The sequence below is a fragment of the Arachis ipaensis genome, chromosome B07 (genome assembly GCF_000816755.2).
Source record: "Arachis ipaensis cultivar K30076 chromosome B07, Araip1.1, whole genome shotgun sequence".
NCBI classification, from domain to species: Eukaryota; Viridiplantae; Streptophyta; class Magnoliopsida; order Fabales; family Fabaceae; genus Arachis; species Arachis ipaensis.
In genome coordinates, this window is record NC_029791.2 from 58867683 (window position 1) to 58890795 (window position 23113).

A 23113-nucleotide genomic window follows, 5' to 3' on the forward strand; every position below is an offset into this window, starting at 1 on the left:
GTGAATACAAAAGCTTGCAGAAAAAAAATGTAAAAAAAAATAAATAGCGAAAAAAATGGGAAAAAGAAAAAGCAAGCAGAAAAAGCCAAAAGCTCTTAAAACCAAAAGGCAAGAGCAAAAAGCCAATAGCCCTTAAAACCAAAAGGCAAGGGTAATAAAAAGGATCCAAGGCTTTGAGCATCAGTGGATAGGAGGGCCTAAAGGAATAAAATCCTGGCCTAAGCGGCTAAACCAAGCTGTCCCTAAGCATGTGCTTGTGGCGTGAAGGTGTCAAGTGAAAACTTGAGACTGAGCGGTTAAAGTCAAGGTCCAAAGCAAAAGAAGAGTGTGCTTAAGAACCCTGGACACCTCTAATTGGGGCCTTTAGCAAAGCTGAGTCACAATCTGAAAAGGTTCACCCAGTTATGTGTCTGTGGTATTTATGTATCCGGTGGTAATACTGGAAAACAAAGTGCTTAGGGCCACGGCCAAGACTCATAAAGTAGCTGTGTTCAAGAATCAACATATTGAACTAGGAGAATCAAACACTATCTGAATTCAAAGTTCCTATAGATGCCAATCATTCTGAACCTCAATGGATAAAGCGAGATGCCAAAACTATTCAAGAGGCAAAAAGCTACAAGTCCCGCTCATCTGATTGGAACTAAGTTTCATTGATATTTTGGAATTTATAGTATATTCTCTTCTTTTTATCCTATTTGATTTTTAGTTGCTTGGGGACAAGCAACAATTTAAGTTTGGTGTTGTGATGAGCGGATAATTTATACGCTTTTTGGCATTGTTTTTAGTATGTTTTTAGTATGATTTAATTAGTTTTCATTATATTTTTATTAGTTTTTAATTAAAATTCACATTTCTGGACTTTACTATGAGTTTGTGTGTTTTTCTGTGATTTCAGATATTTTCTAGCTGAAATTGAGGGACCTGAGCAAAAATTAGATTCAGAGGTTGAAGAAGGACTGCAGATGCTGATGGATTCTGACCTCCCTGCACTCAAAGTGAATTTTATGGCGCTACATAACTTCAAATGGCGCGCTTCTAATTGCGTTGTAAAGTAGATATCCAGGGCTTTCCAGAAATATATAATAGTCCATACTTTTCCTGAGTTTAGATGACGCAAACTGGCGTTGAATGCCAGTTCCATGTTACAGTCTGGCGTTCAGCGCCAGAAACAAGTTGTAAAGTGGAGTTCAACGCCAGAAACACGTTACAAACTGGCGTTCAACTCCAAGAATGACCTCTCCACGTGAAAGCTTCATGCTCAGCCCAAGCACGCACCAAATGGGCTCCGGAAGTGGATTTCTACATCAATTACTTACTTCTGTAAACCCTAGTAGCTAGTCTAGTATAAATAGGACTTTTTACTATTATATTTTCATCTTTAGTTTCATCTTTAGATCACATTTTGGGGGCTGGCCATTCGGCCATGCCTAAACTTTATCACTTATGTATTTTCAACGGTAGAGTTTCTACACACCATAGATTAAGGTGTGGAGCTCTGCTGTTCCTCAAGGATTAATGCAAAGTACTACTGTTTTTCTATTCAATTCAACTTATTCTGCTTCTAAGATATTCATTCACACTTCAATATGATGGATGTGATGATCGTGACAGTCATCATCATTCTCAACTTATGAACGTGTGCCTAACAACCACTTCCGTTCTACCTTAGATTGAATGGATATCTCTTGGATATCTAATACAGGGGACTGAGTCCGAGTTATTAGTGTCTTCGTGGTATAAGTTAGAACCCATGGATGGCCATTCCTGAGATACGGAAAGTCTAGACCTTGTCTGTGGTATTCCGAGTAGGATCTGGGAAGGGATGGCTGTAACGAGCTTCAAACTTGCGAGTGCTGGGCGTAGTGACAGACGCAAAAGGATAGTAAATCCTATTCCAGTATGATCGAGAACCGACAGATGATTAGCCATGCAGTGACAGCGCATTGGACCATTTTCACAGGAGGATGGGATGTAGCCATTGACAACGGTGATCCCCTACATAAAGCTTGCCATGGAAAGGAGTAGGATTGATTGGATGAAGACAGCAGGAAAGCAGAGATCAGAGGAACGAAAGCATCTCTATACGCTTATCTGAAATTCTCACCAATGAATTACATAAGTACCACTATCCTATTTTATATTTTATTTATTTTCATCCACTATAATTTCTTAATACAATTTAATCCGCCTGACTGAGATTTACAAGGTGACCATAGCTTGCTTCAAGCCGACAATCTCCGTGGGATCGACCCTTACTCACGTAAGGTTTATTACTTGGACGACCCAGTGCACTTGCTGGTTAGTTGTACGAAGTTGTGAAACAGATATAAGATCATGAACGTGCGTATTGAGTGTTTAGCGCCGTTACCAAGGAATGAAATGATCACGTTTTTGCACACCAACGGCTTTCTCCAATTGTTCCAATACAAAGTCGTGCTGCTCACTGTCCACCAGAGTTTTTAGTGTCTCCTTCATGCTACGTTCTTCAGTAGATTCTCCACATAAAATCGTGGGGGTTCCTTGAGTGCTCAGATGTTGGAAAGCTAATTGATTTACTATCTCGGTTAAGGCAGTCGCTAATTCCAGTACATCCCTATTCATCTTTGCTTGCCATTGAAGAAGACCACGAAGGATGTCATCTATTGGAGATTGGGATGGATATGAGGGTTCATTATTTTGGAGAAAGGGTTCATAATAGGAAGGTGGTTCTTCTTGATAAGGATATGGAGATGGTGAATATTGAGGTGGTGGTTCTGGGTGTGGTTCATATGGTGGTTGGTGTGGTGGATACAGGTTAGGGTCATATGGTGGTGTTTGGTGGTAAGGGGCTTGTGAGTATGGTGGTTCAAAGTTGTGTTGAGGAGATGGTTCATAAGCATATGGCGGGGCTTGTTGGTAACTACAAGGGGGTCCACCATAGTCATCATTTTGGTATGCATCACAGAATGGTTGTTGGTTATAGTGCATTGCATTGGAGGGGGTTGTTGCCAAGAGGGTTGATCAAATCCTTGTGGCTCCTCCCATCTTTGATTCTTCCAACCTTGATGCCTATTTTCATTATAGTTTCCATTCCTTACAACAACATTAGAACCAAACTTAAAGCGATGGGGTGAGAACTCATAATAGCAAATAAAAATTAAAAACGAAAATAAAAATAAATTTAAATTAAAAGGTTATTAAAATTTAAATTTTGAATTTGAAAATTAAATTTTGAATTTTGAATTTTTAAATTTTGAATTTTGAATTTTTGAATTTTGAAATTTGAAATTTGAAATTTAAATATTGAAATTTGAAATTTGATTTTGAAATAAGATAAGGTTTTAAAAAAGATATGATTTTTGAAAAAGATTTGAATTTTGAAATTTAAAACTAAGATAAGATAAGATAAAAATTTTAAAATAGAAATCTGAAAATATTTTTTTTATGCAAATTTCGAAAATTTAATTAAAATAAAGAGAAAATATATTTTTGAATTAAATGAGGAAAGAGAAAAACAATAAAATGACACCAAACTTAAAATTTTGAGATCAAAACGAAGAAAACAACTAAGAACAACTTGAAGGTCAAGATAAACACGAAGAACAAATTTTTGAAAAAATTTTAATAACTAAATAAAAACCAATAACCTCTTAATTTATGAAAAAGCAAAAATAAAAACAAATAAACAAGCAAAAAGCAAATATTTACGATAACCAATAATAAGGCACACGTTTGCAATTCCCCGGCAACGGCGCCATTTTGATGATCGGACTTCCTGTCGATAAAGAAATTCACAAATATATGATCGCGTTGTAAGTATAGCTCCTAAACCAACAGAAAATATTTTCGTACAAACGTTTGGTTGTCACAAGTAACAAACCCAATAAAATTTACAAACCGAAGTATTCAAACCTCAGGTCGTCTTCTCAAGGAATTGCAGGGAAGTATGATTTATTATTGGTTATGAAAAACAATATTTTTGGGTTTCAAAAAGTTTGAACAAGGAAAATAAATTGCAGGAATTAATAAATTAATATCTAATAAAACTCTTGGCAAGGTATGAAAATTTGAAAGTCCTATCCTAGTTATCCTTATCGATGGTGATGAGAATTGAATTTTAATCCCACTTAGTTAACCTTTACTAAAGCAAAGGAAAGTCAAGTGGACTAATTAGTTTGATCCTCAAGTCCTAGTCAATTCCTAAGAAAGAACTAGAGTTATTGGAATTCAATTCAATTAGCAAAAATAACAATTATCAATCACGATGAGTTTGATAACTCAAGAGTCTCCAACTAATCAATTAAAGCCAAGAATATAAAAAGCTAAATAAGAATCATAAAACTCAAATACCTCAATTTATATTAAATAGAAAATCAATCTAAACATAAAGAGTTCATAAACTAAATTGAAAAAATAAGTAAAAGGAACATTGAACCTGGAACTCAAAAGAAATTGTAAGTTGAAATAATAAAAAAATCCCAAATCCTTTAAGAAGAATCCTAATCCTAAATCCTAAGAGAGAGGGGAGAGCCCCTCTCTCTCTAAAACTACATCTAAATTATGAAAAGTGAATAATGGAAGACATCTTCCAATGAATGGATGCATTTCCCCACTTTATAGCCTCTAATTTGTGTTTTCTGGGCCGAAAACTGGGTCAAAATAGGCCAGAAATTGCCCCCAGCGATTTCTGGTACGTACAGGTCACGGGAAAGTGATGTGGAGGCGTCGTCCACGCGTTCGCGCAGATTGGGTTTTCGCCAGGTCACGCATCCGCGTGATCTACGTGTTTGCGTCACCTGGCTTCAGGGCAGCTATGGCAAATTATATATCAAATCGAAGCCCCCGACGTTAGATTTCCAACGCAACTGTAACCGCATCATTTGGACCTATATAGCTCAAGTTAAGGTCGATTTAGTACCAAGAGGCCAGGTTGGACAGCTTTAGCAGTTTCTTCAGTTTTTTGTATTCCTTCCACTTTTGCATGCTTCCTTTCCATCCTCTAAGCCATTCCTGCCCTATAAACTCTGAAATCACTTACAAGCATATCAAGGCATCTAATGGTAATAAGAGAGGATTAATATTAGCAAATATAAGACCAAAGAAGCATGTTTTCAATCATAGCACAAATTCTGGGAAAGGAATTGTAAAACCATGCAAATAGTATGGATAAATGGGTAAAGAGTTGATAAAAACCACTCAATTAAGTACAAGATAAACCATAAAATAGTGGTTTATCACCAAGTTTCATGGCTTACCTGCTCAAGAGCCTATTAAGCACCTTAGGGATTTCCAGACAGCCTGTTCTACTGTTAGGCGTCATGGAGCAGACAAAACTTCTATTCTGTTAACCGCTTTTCTGTTTTCTCTTGAAGGAAAGGCGAGGGAATGGTACTATTCTCAACCTGTAGTGACTGTTACTAACTGGGATACGCTTAGAAGAGAATTTTTGGAAAAATACTTTCCAGCTGAAGTTACTGATAGATTGAGGAAAGAGATTTCAATGATTATTCAAGGCGAATCCGAGACTCTCTACGAATATTGGGAGTGCTTCAACAATCTCCTGGACGCATGTCCCCATCACATGATTGATAGACTAGTATTGATCAGCTACTTTACTCAAGGCATGAACCCCCAGGATAAGACTACACTGAAAGGTGCTAGTAATGGTTCTTTGAAAAAGTACAAAACCGCAGATGAAGCATGGCAGCTGATCAGCGACTTAGCTGAGTCCACTAGGAATCACAGACAGAGGCACAACCATCCCAAGGCTGTTGCCGAAGTTTCTTCTAGCATTGAAACTATCATTCTCACACAGAGTATATGTGAAATGACCAACCTACTAAAACAGATGCAGTTAAATCAACAACAAGCACAACAAGCTCAGCCTGTCCCACCACAACAAAGCCAATAGTTGGTTCCACAAAGAGTATACGGGATCTGTGCTGATTACAGTCATTATACTAATGAATGTCCACAGCTCCAGGAAGACAACACTGTGGCATCCATTCACAACTTCTATGACCGCCCGAATCAAGGATACAATCAACAAGTTGGCAATTACAACCAAGGTGGCAACTATAACCATGGATAGAAGGACAACTCCAACCAAGGCTGGAGAGATAATTCTAACCACGGCTGGAGGGATAACTTTAACAGAGGAGGCAGAGATAACAATGGAAACCAGAGGTGGAATAACAATAACAACAACAGACAGCAGAATCAGAACCAACCTTACAGGGCACCTCACCTAAGACAGTCCCAAGGACCCCAGCACAACCAACAACAGGTTTCTCAGACTACTTATTCCAATTCCTCATCAAATGAGAAGATGCTCCATTCTCTTGCACAAGGGTAACAAGACATGCAGACGTAGCTGAACTCTACTTTAAATGGTATGACTGCCATTTTACAAGCTCTCGTCTCCCGGTTAGATTCATCACCTAATTCCACACATCAACCTTCAAGCTCCAGTGGAATTCCTTCTCAACCACTGCCTAATCCCAAAGGTGGCATAAACACCATCACTCTGAGGTCCGGAACCATATTACAGGAGAGGAACCATGAGGAGCCAAGCCCGCTAGAACATGCCTCAGCTAAAGATGTGGTGGAAGTGGAAGATGCTGAAGAGGAAGAGGACATGCAAAACATAGCTGAAGAAGACGAAGTTCAACCACAGAATGAAGCACCAAGGGATGCAGAAGCTGCAAGTAGCGCCCTTCCTATCCCATTTCCACAACTTGCAAGGAAGCCCAGAAAGCAGATGGAACTTGATCCTAAAATGGTAGAAATATTCAAAAAGGTCGAGGTAACTGTCCCCCTCTTTGATGTTATTCAACAGGTGCCTAAATACGCAAAGTTTCTAAAGGATTTGTGCATACATAAAGATAAGATTAATGAATTAGAAACTATTCCTTTAGGTAGTTCTATATCTGCTTTAATGGGAGGAATATCTGAAAAATGTAGTGATCTAGGTCCATATATGGTTAACTATACCATTGGAGGTGTAATATTTTCTGACTGTATGTGTGATTTAGGAGCGTGTGTTAGTATAATGCCTTTGTCTGTATATGATACCTTGAGGCTCCCTCCCTTAAAAAGGTCGGCAGCTCGTTTTGTGTTAGCAGATAAAAGCATTATTACAGTAGTTGGAATTGCTGAAGATATATTAGTGAGCATTAAGGGGCTCACATTTCCCATTGACTTCTACATCCTGGAAATGCCCCCTAATGACTCAGGAAGACCATCATCAATCCTACTTGGAAGACCATTCCTGAAGACTTCAAAGTTCAAGCTGGATGCATTCTCAGGAACTTACTCCTTTGAGATAGATGGAAGAGCAGTGAGTTTCAGTTTAAATGAAGCTATGAAGCACCCTCCGAAAGATCATTCTATCTTCCAGTGCGACATTATTGATGAAACTGTAGCTGATGTTCACCAAGAAGAAATGGAAGAGAAGCACATGGAGCAAGGTCCAAGTGCGGGGACACTTTCTGAAAACAATGAAGACCCTTTACCATTATCACCAGCCCCGGATGATCCAGAGCCTAGCTATGAGCAGAAATTAGAATTAAAGCCCCTTCCTCCACACCTCAAGTATGCTTACCTTGAGGATAATCAGAAGTTTCCAGTTATCATTGCAAAGGAACTCACCTCTCAACAAGAAGAGCAACTTCTTAATGTGTTAAGAAAACATAACAAAGCAATTGGATGGAGCTTGGCGGATATAGTAGGCATTAACCCTTAAGTTTGTGAATGCAGAATATTCTTAGAAGGAGGAGCAAAGCCTGTCCATCAACCTCAAAGAAGATTGAATCCTACCATCTTAGAAGTTATCAAGAAAGAAGTGATCAGGCTACTTGAAGCAGATATCATTTACCCCATCTCAGATAGTGAATGGGTCAGTCCAATACAAGTGGTGCCCAAGAAGTCTGGAGTCACAACAGTAAGAAATGAGCATGGAGAGCTCCTGACAACTAGAGTGCAGAATTCATGGAGATTTTGCATTGACTATAGGCGTCTCAACCAAGCCACTCGCAAGGATCATTACCCCTTGCCATTCATTGATCAGATGCTTGATCACCTGTCAGGTAAATCTCATTACTGCTTTTTAGATGGTTATACAAGCTACTTTCAAATTTATATAGCTCCTGAAGATCAGGAAAAGACTACTTTTACATGCCCCTTTAGAACTTATGCTTATAAGAGAATGTCCTTTGGCTTATGCAATGCACCAGCTACTTTCCAAAGATGCATGATGAGTCTTTTTTCTGATCTCATTGAGAACTATATGGAGATTTTTATGGATGATTTTAGCGTATATGGTAATTCATTTAGCCTTTGCTTGGATATTTTATCTAGAGTATTAGACAGATGTGTTAGTACAAACCTTGTATTAAATTTTGAAAAATGTCACTTTATGGTAAAACAAGGAATTGTACTAGGACATGTTGTGTCTAATACTGGCATTTCTGTAGATCCAACAAAGGTGGATGTTATTTCTAGTTTGCCTTACCCCTCCTCCGTGAGGGAAGTTCGTTTGTTCCTTGGCCACGTAGGTTTTTACAGGAGATTTATTAAGGACTTCAGTAAGGTAGCACTGCCTTTATCCAGATTGCTGCAGAAAGATATTGAGTTTGAGTTCAGTGAGGATTGTATGCAGGCATTTGATAAGCTGAAGATCGCTCTGACTCAAGCTCCAATTGTAAGAGGACCAGACTGGAGCCAGCCATTCGAAATTATGTGTGACGCTTCCAACCATGCAGTAAGAGCGGTACTGGCCCAGCGCGAAGGTAAGGATCCTTTTGTAATCGCTTATGCATCTAAAACTTTAGATGTTGCTCAATCTAATTATACTACTACTGAAAAAGAGCTTCTTGCTGTTGTTTTTGCTCTGGATAAATTTCGAGCCTATTTACTTGGTACTAAAGTAGTAGTGTACTCAGACCATGCAGCTCTAAAATATTTATTAGCTAAAAAGGAGTCCAAACCAAGACTAATACGTTGGATACTACTGCTGCAAGAATTTAATTTAGAAATTAAGGATAGGAGTGGTAACCAGAATTTAGTGGCAGACCACTTGAGTCGCCTTGAGCACATTAAGGATGACTCTACTCCTATAAATGATAATTTTCCATTCGATAGCTTACAAGCAGTATCTGATGTAGTTTTTTGGTATGCACCTGTAGCTAATTATCTAGTTAGCCACATTTTTCCTCTAAATTTTACTAAGCATCAAAGAGACAAGCTGAAAAGTGAGTCTAAATATTATATATGGGATGATCCATATTTATGGAGATGTAGTGTTGACCAGGTAATTAGACGGTGTGTGCCTCAATCAGAATTCCAGTCAATTTTAGAGGCTTGCCACTCATCTGAGAGTGGAGGACATTTTGGCCCTCAAAGAACAGCTAGAAAAATTTTAGACTGTGGATTCTGGTGGCCTACTCTTTTTAAAGATGCTGTTGAATTTTGTAAATATTGTTCCCCATGCCAAAGGTTTGGTAATATATCCAAGAGGGATGAGATGCCTTAACAGATTATGCTTTTCTGTGAAATTTTTTATGTTTGGGGCATTGACTTCATGGGTCCATTTCCAAATTCTAATGGTTACTTTTATATATTGTTAGCTGTAGACTATGTTTCTAAATGGGTGGAAGCAATTCCTACCCGTACTGATGATGCTAACACTATTGTTTCCTTTGTTAGAAACCATATTATATGTCGCTTTGGATCACCACGAGCAATCGTGAGCGATCAAGGCACCCACTTCTTTAACAGGAGACTAACGTGATTACTCAAGAGGCATGGGATAATTCATAAAGTAGCAACAGCTTACCATCCCCAGACCAATGGGCAAGCAGAAGTCTCTAACAGAGAGATTAAGCATATTCTGGAAAAGATAGTGAAACCTCATATGAAGGACTGGAGTGCCAGGATACAAGATGCACTCTGGGCATATAGAACAGCGTACAAGACACCCATTGGGATGAGCCCCTTCCGCTTAGTATACGGAAAGGCTTGCCACCTTCCATTGGAGGTGGAACACAAGGTTTTCTAGGCTGTGAGGGAGTGCAACATGAATCTTGAGAAAGCTGGTGCTGAAAGAAAGCTGCAACTAGCAAAACTGGAGAATCTTCGCCTAGAAGCATATGACAACTCCAGGAGATACAAAGAAAAGATGAAGGCTGTCCATGACAAGCACATAAAAAGGAAAGAATTGAGACCAGGGGAGTTAGTTCTTCTTTATAACTCCAGACTGAGGCTTATGCCAGGCAAACTGAGATCAAGATGGGAAGGTCCATACAGAGTAGAAAAGGTAGAGCCATACGGAGTTTTTCACTTGCGTCATCCTACCAGCTCCAACTTTCTAAAGGTCAATGGACACCGCCTAAAGCTTTATCATGGTGAGAAGATGAAAGATCATAAGGAACTAGAGGTTTTCCTCTTGGAAGACCCACCAACAGAAGCAGAATGAGCCTAAAGAGCATCCAACTTAAGGACGTAAAAGCAAAGTGCTAGGTGGGAGATAACCCACCATGGTATGATCGTTCTGTTTCAGTCTTAGCTTTATTTTTACTTTACCTTATTTTTATGGTGTTAATGACTCTTCTCATAGTCTCTGCATATAGCTGCATATAGTTTGCATTTGCATTTGCATTTTGCATTTCTTAAAAAAAAAAGCATGCACGCGACGCGGCAGCGTCGCTGACGCATCCGCGTCATATGTGCGTTCTGAAGAACAGAAAAATTGAACAGAAAGTCACGCGAAAGCGTGGCTGAAGGCGTGCCTTAGGCACAAATATGTCCACGCGACCGCGTCACTGACGCGCTCGCGTCGTTTGCGAAATAGCCTCCCCACGCGTCCGCGTCACCCACACGAACGCGTGGCCCTGCAAAATCGACGTAAAAAGGTGTATGGTAGAGACTTATAGTGGAGTTGGGCTGGAATGATGCTAGAAGCACCAGTCCCATCACGCGACCGCATGCCCCACGCGGCCGCGTCGTCCTCAAAATATTGCCATTCACGCGATCGCGTCGACCACGCGTTCGCGTTACCCTTAAATTTGGCAAAATGGGTTTTAAACAGAGAGTCGCGTGAACGCATGGCTGCCCTCGCGCCATTCGCATAAATTAAGTCACGCAACCGCATGACCCATGCGTCCACGTCACATGACAAAAATCACACACCACGCGACCGCGTCACTCACGCGTCTGCGTCATATACGGCGCACAGAATTTCCACATCAGCCAAAATATCTTATTTTTTCTTCCCCAATCCTAATTTTTCTTTTCCCTTCTTACTTCCTTCTTCTCTCTTCTTCCTTCTCTATTCTTTCTCACTCTTTACTTTCTCCCTTTTTCTTTTTCACATCCATTATCAAGGTTCTTTTCTTCTTTCTTCTTTACTTTTCATTATTATTCTTTTTTTTATTCATGTTTTCTTAATTATTTTTTTTACTTTCATTATCTATATTTTCTTTTTTCTTCTTTTTATTCCTTTAATTGGTGTTAGAAAATTACTTTGGGTCATTATTTCTTTATATATTTTGCTTGTGGATCACTATGAAATTGTTTGAAAATTAATATTACCTTTTTAAGGGTTGCTTGCATGTTCTACCTTATATTTTCAACAACATATTTACCATGCATGCTAAGTGTTTGTGAAAAAGCCCGTATGGCATCATGCACTACCTTTATGTTATCCTACTACTTTAATGCCTGTTTTTCACAAAACCCCTTTTATATTTTATTAATTTAATTTAATTGTCAATACAAATAGATTATTAGTTTGAAAGGCTTGGTAATCTAACTTGGACATTGAATGCTTGATCTATGCTACTCATGCCTTTGCCAGCATGCCAATAAACATCTTGCATTTAATAGCCATAACATGCACTTACTATATTACCTTTGATGAACTTTTCACATGTAGTCTAGACCATGTGTTAACAACATCCTTCTTTACCGTGCATTGATTATCACCCATAATGTTCACTCCCTTGCTCTAACCCTTAAATTTTTAAAGTTACTTACCTTTTCCCTTTTCAGGATGGCCACCAAAAAGGGTAAAGAAAAAGCTACTCCCAAACCACCAGCAAGGAGAGGAACAAAAAGAGCACTAGTGGAAGAGCCATCTTCAACAGCGGTGAAACCCTCAACAAAATGAATCAAGAGGATCATCAAGGTCAATGAAAAAGAAAAAGCCTTCCCAGAAAAGGACAATGCGCGGTTCACTAACCGCTACTATGAGCAGATGTTCCCCATCCTGGCAGCAAGAAACTATAACAATGAGAACCTTCTCATCCTCCCAACCCGCATTGTTGAAATTATTGAGCCCCGCATTGAGAAAAGACAATAGGGATTCCTACAGAGATAGCCACGGCAGGTTAATCTTTCATGGGTAGTAGAGTTCTACTCAAATTTTCACATGCCTACCATGCAGTCTGTCTATCTCCATCAGAAGCAAGTCCCCATAACTGAAGAGGCCATTCAACAAGCCTTAGATCTTCCCCCCTGCTCTAGAAGGATTGGACGCATTCCAAGAAGCCTCACTCAAGCGCCAAACATACCAATTTGACTGGGACGCCGTTCTCAAAGTTATTGCACAACCTGGAAGCCTATGGATCTACAGATACTATCATTCCCGACCTAAGGGCATATTGGCTTCAGCACTTATTTTGGAAGCTCGAGTATGGGCACAAATCATGTCCCATTACGTCTTTCTGAGCACTCATGAGTCCTCCTTCACTGCAGACATGGCTGTTTTACTCTGGTGTATCCTTACAGACCAGCACCTCAATTTACCAAGACACATTCGGCATGCTGTGGGACACGTACAAATTGCGGACAACTTACCTTTCCCTGCTTTGGTTTCAGATCTAGTCTCAGTAGCCGAAGTCTCCTATAGAGCTGGGGATACCAAGGCCATGATCCCACGAGATGATCAATACGTCCCTAACAGGAAGTATATCAGACCTCCAGCAGTCACTATCAACCGGAGCACAGAACCAGCAGAAGATATTCCCTCTTCTTCCACACCACAAGCACCTACAACAAACCATCTGCTCCATCAAATACTTGAAAGGTTGGATCGGCAGGAACACAAAGCAAAGCTAAGAGGGCGCCGTAACCAGCGCCGATTCACATACCTCAGGGAGCTACTTATGGGAAACTACAGACCTGCCAAGGACCCAGACACGCCAGACTCCACTTTATTTACCAGCATAGAGAGCCATGATGGTTCCGATGGTGGAGATACTACTACCAGCCCCCCTTTGTTCTTGACAGATGGCACCGAGGACGGTGCAAAGCTTTAAGTGTGGGGAGGTCGGTCAGTACCTGACTTCCGGAGGTAATTTCTTTTCCTTAAAATACCAATAAAATAGGATATTTAGTTAATTTTTCTTTTGTTTAGGATAGAATAGATTGCATAGTAATAGGTTAATTGCATGCATGTTCTACTTGATTGAAAAATAATAAGTTTCTTTTTAAGACCCTATTTTTGAAAATTTTCACTAATTTAAAATAAATATTTTGTGTTAAACTTGTTAGAAGTTGTATTTGGAACATAGTTTAAAAAGCTAAGAACACACAACCCGTGAGATTTTGAAATATTTTATTCTTGTGTGTTTACTTCTCTATGATTGTAATCTTTATTTTGTTTCATCCTATATGTCCAATGCTTAATATATTTATATGCGTGCATATGATAGAGGCCATTAATTATTTAGCTCACTTGTCCCAAATAAGCCTACCCTTCAATTATCTTTGTTAGCCACTTTGAGTCTTTTTAATCACATTTGTTCTATATTTTACCACATTACTAGTCTTAAGCGGAAAAATAATTAAATATCCCAATTGAATCTTTAGTTAGCTTAAGATAGAAATTGTGTGTTAATTGAGTATGGAAGAATTGTGGGAACATGGGTTAATAAGGGAATGTGTCATGATAAAATAATGGGAATTTGGGTACCTACTCATGTAAAACTAGAAAAAATTAAAAATCCATGTGCATTGATAAGCTATGTTTATTTTCCTAGTTAAAAAAATCAAAAAATATTTATTTAAATAAATAAGGGGACAAAACTACCCCAATTCTAAATTAAGTTAAGTTCAAAAGATCAACGCATATGTGATAAAAATTTAAGGAAAAGTTAATACATGAGTATATAATGCAAAAGTGAAAATTATGGGTAGCTAGGCATGATTCTAGAGTTATAAGGAGTGTATGTATTCTAGATAAGAGCTTAGGTTAACCAAAGATTCAATTTATAGCTCACTTAGCCATATGTATACCCTTACCCTTACCTTAGCCCCATTACAACCTTGAAAAAGACCTCATGATGTTGCATTGGTACATTAAATATTGTTGATTGGTTAGGTGAAAAACAAAGTTTAGAAAGTATGATTAGAGAATAATAGAGTGATTATCCTATACACTTGAGAGACTAGAGTGCACATACACCATCAGTGAGGGTTCAGTGCTTAATTCTATGTTCCCTGCTTTCATGAGCTGTCTTCTTACAATGTTACCTGTTTTTACTATATAATTTGAATTAGTGAAATCTAATTTACATTTGTCTTGAAGAGCTTGTTTTCCTTTTAACCAAGTAGACAAGAATCATATAGTTGCACTCATATATATAGGTTGCATTGCATTGCATGAGTTTTACATTTCCCTACTCATTTATTTTATCTCCTTAAGCTAAGCATGAGGACATGCTAATGTTTAAGTGTGGGGAGGTTGATAAACCATTATTTTATGACTTATATTGTGTTTAATTGAGTGGTTTTATCAAGTCTTTATCCACTTATTCATATGATTAGCATGATATTACAATTCCTTCCCAAAATTACTCCATGGTTGAAAAACTTGCTTCCTAGAGATCTTTTAACTATGTATTTTAATTCTCCTTTATCCCATTCGATGCCGTGATCTGTGTGTTAAGTGTTTCAGGCTTCATAGGGTAGGAATGGCTTAGAGAAGGGAGAGAAAGGTTGCAAAAATGGAAGGAACACAAGAAACCAAGGAGATGACCAGCGAACAATGACGCGAGCGCATGGCTTAAGCGAGCGCGCGAAAAGAAGAAATCGCAGGGATGCGAACGCGTGCCTGACGCAAACGTGTGGATTGAAGTCTGCACGAATGACGCGAACGCGTGGACAACACGAACGCGTGACAAGGAAAATCGCTGAATGACACGAACGCATGGACGACGCGTACGCGTGACCTGCGCAATCTGCAATAATAACAGAATACGCTGAAGAAGATTTTGGGCCGCGTTTTAACCCAGTTCTCGGCCCAAAAACACAGACTAAACCTAGGGAACATGCAGAGACTCATCATGCATCCACACACATTCAAATTCATTGAGATTAGGATTATTCTTAGTTTTAGATCTGAATCTAGATTAGCTTCACATTTATAGTTTATGCTTTTGTTTTGGATTTTGGATGCTGAGAGTCATTACCTCCGTTGAAGACATTACTTTAGTTTGTTTCCTTATTCCCTTACTCTTGATTAGTTACTCATTGACTCCGTTCAGATAATTATGTTACATTTTGAATTTATTAATATATAGAGTTATTTTTATTTTTAATTAATTTTAATTCTCTATTTTATTTTATTTAATCATGTCATCTTATATTTTTATGATTATTAAACCCATGTCAATGGAGTAGAATTTCCACTTGACATGGGGTTGATTAAGAGGAGACACTTGAGTTGGAATGGTCAAGTGCTTAGTTAAATTGGACATTGTAGGCTAATTCTGTACCTACTAACGCTAGACCTCCCTAAGGGAGAGGACTAGGATTTGTGGGTAAGAGTTAGTTCAATCATTATACGTTCCCTTATTTAGTAAGGGTTAACCAAGTGAAAACAACAACCTCTTTACACTACACTTGAGAAGATTCCAACAAGGATAGAACTTCCAATTAGTCATTCCCCCAGTCAAGGCCTTTTATTTAGAATATCAATAATTATTCTTAGTTTATTTTTTTGCTTTAATTTATAATTATTTTAATTACTCATTATCAAAACTCAAACTTTCTGGAAGTTTTCTAATTAATAAATTAGTGCTCTTTCCTGCAACTCGTTGGGAGACGACCTGGGACTCATACTCCCAGTATTTTTATTTCTAAAATTTGTGACACCCTTTTTTAAATTGGTGAGGCAGATCTTAGCTGGTTAAGAGCTATACGTGCAATGCTGTTCTCTTAATTGAAATCTCTTAATTGGTTAACTTCTACCACGCATCATCCGATGTAAGGTTCGAAGAAGAGGTTGGGAAGCTCTCACCAACCCCATCTAATAAGTTGGAATCTTAATGGTTCAAGAGTTCTATGCTAATGCGTGGATCACTAAGAACCATGATCAAAGTATGAACCCAAACCCAAAGAATTGGCTCACAATGGTTCAGGGGAAATACTTGGATTTCAGTTCGGAAACCGTGAGGTTGGCATTTAACTTGCCAATGATGCAAGGAGATCCTCATCCCTTCACTAGAAGGGTCAACTTTGATCAAAGGTTGGACCAAGTCCTCATCGACATCTGTGTAGAAGGAGCTCAATGGAAGAGAGACTCAAAAGGCAAGCCAGTTCAATTGAGAAGGCCTGACCTCAAACCCGTGGCTAGGGGATGGTTGGAGTTCATCCAGCGCTCTATCATTCCTACTAGCAACTGGTCTGAAGTTACAGTAGACCGGGCTATCATGATCCATAGTATCATGAATGGAGAGGAAGTAGAAGTTCATGAGATCATACCTCTAGAACTATACAAGGTGGTGGACAAGCCCTCCACTTTGGTAAGGTTAGCCTTTCCTCATCTCATATGTAACCTATGCAATTTAGCTGGAATTGTCATAGAGGAAGATATACTCATTGAAGAAGACAAGCCCATCACTAAAAAGAGGATGGAGCAAACAAGAGAGCCAACTCATGGACCTCAACAAGAGTATGAGGAAGTCCCTCATCAAGAAATCCCTGAGATGCCTCAAGGGATGTATTTCCCTCCACAAAGCCATTGGAAGCAACTCAATACCTCTTTAGGAGATTTGAGTTCCAACATGGAGCAACTAAGAGTGGAGCACCAAGAGCACTCCATCATCCTCCATGAAATCAGAGAAGACCAAAGAGTCATGAGGGAGGAGCAACAAAGGCAAGGAAGAGATATTAAGGAGCTCAAGCACTCCATAGGATCTTCAAGAGGAAGAACTAGCCGCCATCACTAAGGTGGACCCGTTCTTTAATTTCCTTGTTCTTATTTTTCTATTCTTGGTTTTATTGCTTTATGTTTTGTCTATGCTTGTGTCTATGTTACATGATCATTAGTGTTTAGTGTCTATGTCTTAAAGCTATGAATGTCCCATAAATCCTTCACCTTTCTTAAATGAAAAATGTTTTCTAAAAAAGAAAAAGAAGTACATGAATTTCGAATTCTATCTTGAAAATAGTTTAATTATTTTGATGTGGTGGCAATACTTTTTGTTTTCTGAATGAATGCTTGAACAGTACATATTTTTTATAGTGAAGTTTATGGATGTTAAAATTGTTAGCTCTTGAAAGAATAATGAAAAAAGAGAAATGTTATTGATAATCTGAAAAATCATAAAATTGATTCTTGAAGCAAGAAAAAGCAGTGAAAAACACAAAGCTTGCGGAAAAAAAGGGCAAAAAATAAAGAAAAAAAGAGAGAAAGAAAAAGAAAGAAAAAGCAAGCAGAAAAAGCCAATAGCCCTTTAAACCAAAAGGCAAGGGTAAAAGGATCCAAGGCTTTGAGCATTAATGGATAGGAGGGCCCAAAGGAATAAAATCCTGGCCTAAGCGGCTAAATCAAGTTGTCCCTAACCATGTGCTTGTGGCGTGAAGGTGTCAAGTGAAAAAACTTGAGACTGAACGATTAAAGTCGTGGTCTGACGTGGCAGAAATTGGCGAATTAAGAATTGTTATGAGATATGCGTTGCAAGTATAGTTCTTAATCAACCAGAAATCCGCTTATCAATTTAGAAGGGTTGTCACAAAAATCAAAATTAAAATACTGGGAGTATGAATCCTAGGTCGTCTCCCAACGAGTTGCAGAAAGGTGTGCTATTTTATTAATCAGATGTTTTCAAAAAGGGTTTGAGTTGAATAAACAGGAAATTAAATTGGGGAAATTAAGTAATTTAAATAAAAGCATTGACTGGGAGTAGATTAGTTGGAAGCCCTATTCTTGTTGAAGTACTCTCAAGATTAATTGATAATTGAAGGTTGCTCTGTTTAGTTATCCCTTACTAAGTAAGGGAAAGTCAAACAAGTTGGAATGCTGTTTCTATTCACAAGTTCCAATCCGCTCAATTGAAAAGGATTAGTGTCAGTGACTAGAGAGCATTCCAACAATAAACCCAATTACAATTTTTTTTTTAAGCATCCCAACTCAAGGGTTCCTTTCAATCAACTCCCCCATCAAGTTAGGGAACTACTCGCTCATTGCGAATGTAGAACTCATAACATATGAAAGGGAATTAAAGAAAGACATGATAAATAAAACTCAAAGGAATCAATTAAAAATAAAAGTAATTCTTGTATTAATAAATTCTAAAATAATCCAATAATAAAATTGAGTAAATTAAAGGACATGGAAGAGTAAAGCCAAGTAAAGAAAACGAACTAGAATGATGAAGTCTTGATGAGGTAATAATTCTTCTCAATATCCCAATGCAAAAAGCAATAGAAATCAAATCCTAAGAACTATGAATGTGTAGAGAGAAAACCTAGAGGAGGAGTAAAACTAGATCTAAAAACTAAAAACTGTGTCGAATGAATGTTGTTGTGGTTTCTGCATGTTCTCTGGCTCTAGTCTGCTTTTCTGGGCCGAAAACTGGGTCAAAACAGGGCCCAAAATCGCCCCCAGCGAATTCTGCAGATTATGCAGATCGCGCACGTCACGCGATCGCGTCATTCATGCGGACGCGTCATTCGGCGTTTTGCTTTGCCAAGCGGGCGCGTCGTCCACGCCTCCGCGTCACTTATGCTAGTCCAATCCGCGCGGTCGCGCGAGCCATGCGGCCGCGTCACTGCGATTTTCTCTCTTTCGCGCGGTCGTGTGAGCCATGCGGCCGCGTCGCTTCTCGCTGGTCATCTCCTTAATTTCTTGTGTTCCTTCCATTTTTGCAAGCTTCCTTTCCAATCTCCAACTCATTCATGCCCTATAAAGCCTGAAACATTTAACACACAGATCACGGCATCGAATGGAATAAAGGAGAATTAAAATGCATAATTAAAAGTCTCTTAGGAAGCAAGTTTTCAATCATGTAATAATTTTAGGAAGGAAATATAAATGCATGCTAATCATATGAATAAGTGGGTAAAGATCATGATAAAACCACACAATTAAACACATTATAAACCATAAAATAGTGGTTTATCAACCTCCCCACACTTAAACATTAGCATGTCCTCATGCTTAGTTGAAGGAGATAAAATAAATGAGTAGGAACATGTAAAACTCATGCAATGCAATGCAACCTATATATGTGAATGTAACTATATGATTCTTGTCCACTTGATCAATAGTAAATAAGCTCTTCAAAACAATTACAAATCAAGTTCCACTAATTCAATTCTTATATAGTAAGAACAGATAAAAATGCAAGAAGGTAGCTCATGAAAGCAGGGAATATAGAATTTTAAGCATTGAACCCTCACTGATGATGTATGTACGCTCTAATCTCTCTAGTGTATAGGGCAATCACTCTATCCTTCTCTAATCATGCTCTCTAATTTTTGTTCTTCTCCTAATCAATCAACAACATTTAATATACCAATGCAAACATCATGAGGTCTTTTCAAGGTTGTAATGGGGCCAAGGTAATGGTAAGGATACATATATGGCTAAGTAAGCTTATAAACTGAATCTTTAATTAACCCAAGCTTTAACATAACCTATATATATTCTATATAACTTTAGAATTCATACCTAGCTACCCAGAATTTCCCTTTCACATTCCACACTCATGTATCAACTTTTTATCTTAATTTTATCATACATGCATTGATTTTTGAATTCTTAACTTAACATTGGGTAATTTTGTCCCTTTATTTATTTATTGAATTTTTTTTTACATAAACATAAAAATAAATATAGCTTATCAATGCACATAGATTTTTAATTCTTATAGTTTCACATGAGTAGGTATCCAAATTCCCATTGTATTATCATGACACATTCCCTTATTATCTTTTGTTCCCACAATTTCCCATTATATTAGCACACATAATTCTATCTTAAGCTAACCAAAGATTCAGTTTGGGATATATAATTATTTTTTCGCTTAAGGCTAGTAATGTGGTAAAATATAGAACAAATAGGATTTAAAGGCTCAAAGTGGCTAACAAAGGTAATTGAAAGGGTAGGCTTAAATTGGATAAGTGAGCTAAACAATTAATGGCCTCAATCATATGCAAACATATAAATATAATAAACATTGGACATATAGGATTAAAACAAAATATAGATTACAATCATAGAGAAGTAAACACACAAGAATAAAATAATTATGGTTAAATAGTGTAACCATGCATAAAGGCTCAAATCTCACAGGTTGTGTGTTCTTTGGTTTAAAAATTATGTTCCAAATATAACTTCAAGCAAATTTAACATAAAAGTTTTAATTAAAATTAGTGAAATTTTGTTCCAAAAATAGAGTCTTAGAAGAAACTTATTGTCTTTTCAATCAAGTAGAACATGCATGCAACTAACCTATTACTATGCAATTTATCCTATTCTACAAAAGAAAAACTAACTAAATATCCTAATTTATTGGTATTTAGGGAAGAGAAATTACCTCCAGAAGTCAGGTACTGACCGACCTCCCCACACTTATGGCTTTGCACCGTCCTCGGTGCCATCTGTCAGAAACAAAGGTGGGCTGGTAGCAGTATCTCCACAGTCGGGGCCATCATGGCTTCCTGTGCTGGTAAAGGAAGTGGAATCCGGGGTGTCTGAGTCCTTGAATTTTCCCATAATCAGCTCCTTGAGGTATGTGAATCGGCGCTTGTTACGGCGCTCTCTCATCTTAGCTTTGTGTTCCTGCCGATCCAACCTTTCGAGTATCTGATGGAGCAGTTGGTCTGTTGTAGGTGCTTGTGGTGTTGAAGAAGGAATATCTTCAACCGGTTCAGTCTGATGGCTTATGGCGGCTGGTGGAGGTCTGATGTATTTCCCGTTAGGGATATACTGATCATTCCGTGGGAGTATGGCTTTGGTGTCCCCAGCTCTGTAGGAGACTCCGGCTGCTGAGACAAGATCTGAGACCAAGGCGGGAAAAGGTAAGTTGCCCGCAATTTGTACGTGTCCCATGACATTCTGGATGTGTCTTGGTAGGTTCAGAGGTTGGTCTGTAAGGATGCACTATAGTAGAACGGCCATGTCCGCAGTGAAGGAGGACTCATGAGTGCTCGGGAAGACGTAATGGGACATGATCTGTGCCCATATGCAAGCCTCCAAGGTAAGTACAGAAGCCGATATTCCCTTAGGGCGGGTACGATGGTATCCGTAGATCCAGCGGCTGCCAGGTAGTGCGATAACTCTGAGAACGGTGTCCCAGTGAAATTGGTACATCTGGCGCTTGAGTGCAGCTTCTTGAAAGGCGTCCAATCCTTCTTGAATAGGGGGAAGATCTAGAGCTCTTTGAATGGCCTCTTATGTAATGGGGACTTGCTTCTGACGGACAAAGACAGACTGCAGGGTTGGTAGGTGAAAGTTGGAGTAGAACTCGACTACCCAAGAAAGATTGACCTGCCTCGGCTGTCTCTGTAGGAAACCCCATTGTCTTTGTGCAATTTGCGGCTCAACAAAGGTAGCAATATGGTTTCGGAGGAGAAGAAGGTATTCGTTGTTGTAACTCCTTTCTGCCAGGATGGGGAACATCTGCTCACAGTAGCGATTGGAAAATCGCGTAGTGTGCTTTGTTGGGAAAGCTCTTTCTTTATCATCAACCTTTATAATCCTCTTAGTTCTTTTTTTTTTTTGAGGGTTTAACTGCAGTTGAAGAGGGCTCTGCCACTAATACTCTTTTTGTTCCTCTCCTCGCTGTTGATTTGGGAGTAGCTTTCTCTTTGCCTTTCTTGGTGGCCATCCTGAAAAAGGGAAGAGAGAGTAAATTAAATTTAAAGAGACAGAGCAAGGAAGAGGATTGTATGAGTGATAATCAATGCACGGCAAAGAGTATGTTATTAACACATGGTCATGACTACATGTGAAAATTTCATCAATGGAAAAATAGCAAGTGCAGTTGAGGACAATTAAATGCAATGGGTTTATTGGCATGCAGGCAAAGGCATGAGTAGCATAGATCAAGCATTTAATTAGTCAAATTTGTTATCACTCGTAACAAACTAGCCATCACGTTTGTATTGACAATTAAATTCAATTAATAAAATAGTAAAGGGAATTTGTGAAAAGCAAGCATTGAATGTTAGAGTAGAATAATGTAGGAAAGTGCATAATGCCATATGGGCTTTTCACAAACACATAGCATGCATGGTAAATAAGGCATAGAAAGTATTAAAGTGAACATGCAAGCAACCCTTTTAAAAGAAATATATAATTGTCAAACAAATTTACAACAATCCACAAGTATATAATGAGAAACAATGACTCAAATAAATTTCCAACACCAAGTAAAAAGGAAAAAGAAAGAAAAAGAAAATATGGATAATGGAGGTAAAAAAAAGAAAAGAAGATAACATATAAAAATAAGAGGAATAATAGAAAAAATTAGGGAGGGGGAAAGAGGAAAAGAAAACCTTGTTAATGGAAGTGAGTGAGAGAGAGAGAGAGAGAGAGAGAGAGAGTAGAAAGTAAGAAAGAAGGAAGAAGGGAGAAAGAAGAAATAAGGGGGGGAAAGGAAAAAATAGGATTTGGGGAAAAGAAAGATAAGATAATTGGCAAATCAGAGAGGCTGTGTGACGCAAGCGATGCGGTCGAGTGGGACACGCGGTCACGCGACTTGCGCTTATACTGATTGACGCGGTTGCGTCGGTCACGCGGTCGCGTGACCCGTTTCATGCTACTGGCGCGAGGGTAGCCTCACACTCGCACAACTCTCTGTTTGAAAGTTTATTTTTACCAAATCTGGGGTGACGCGAT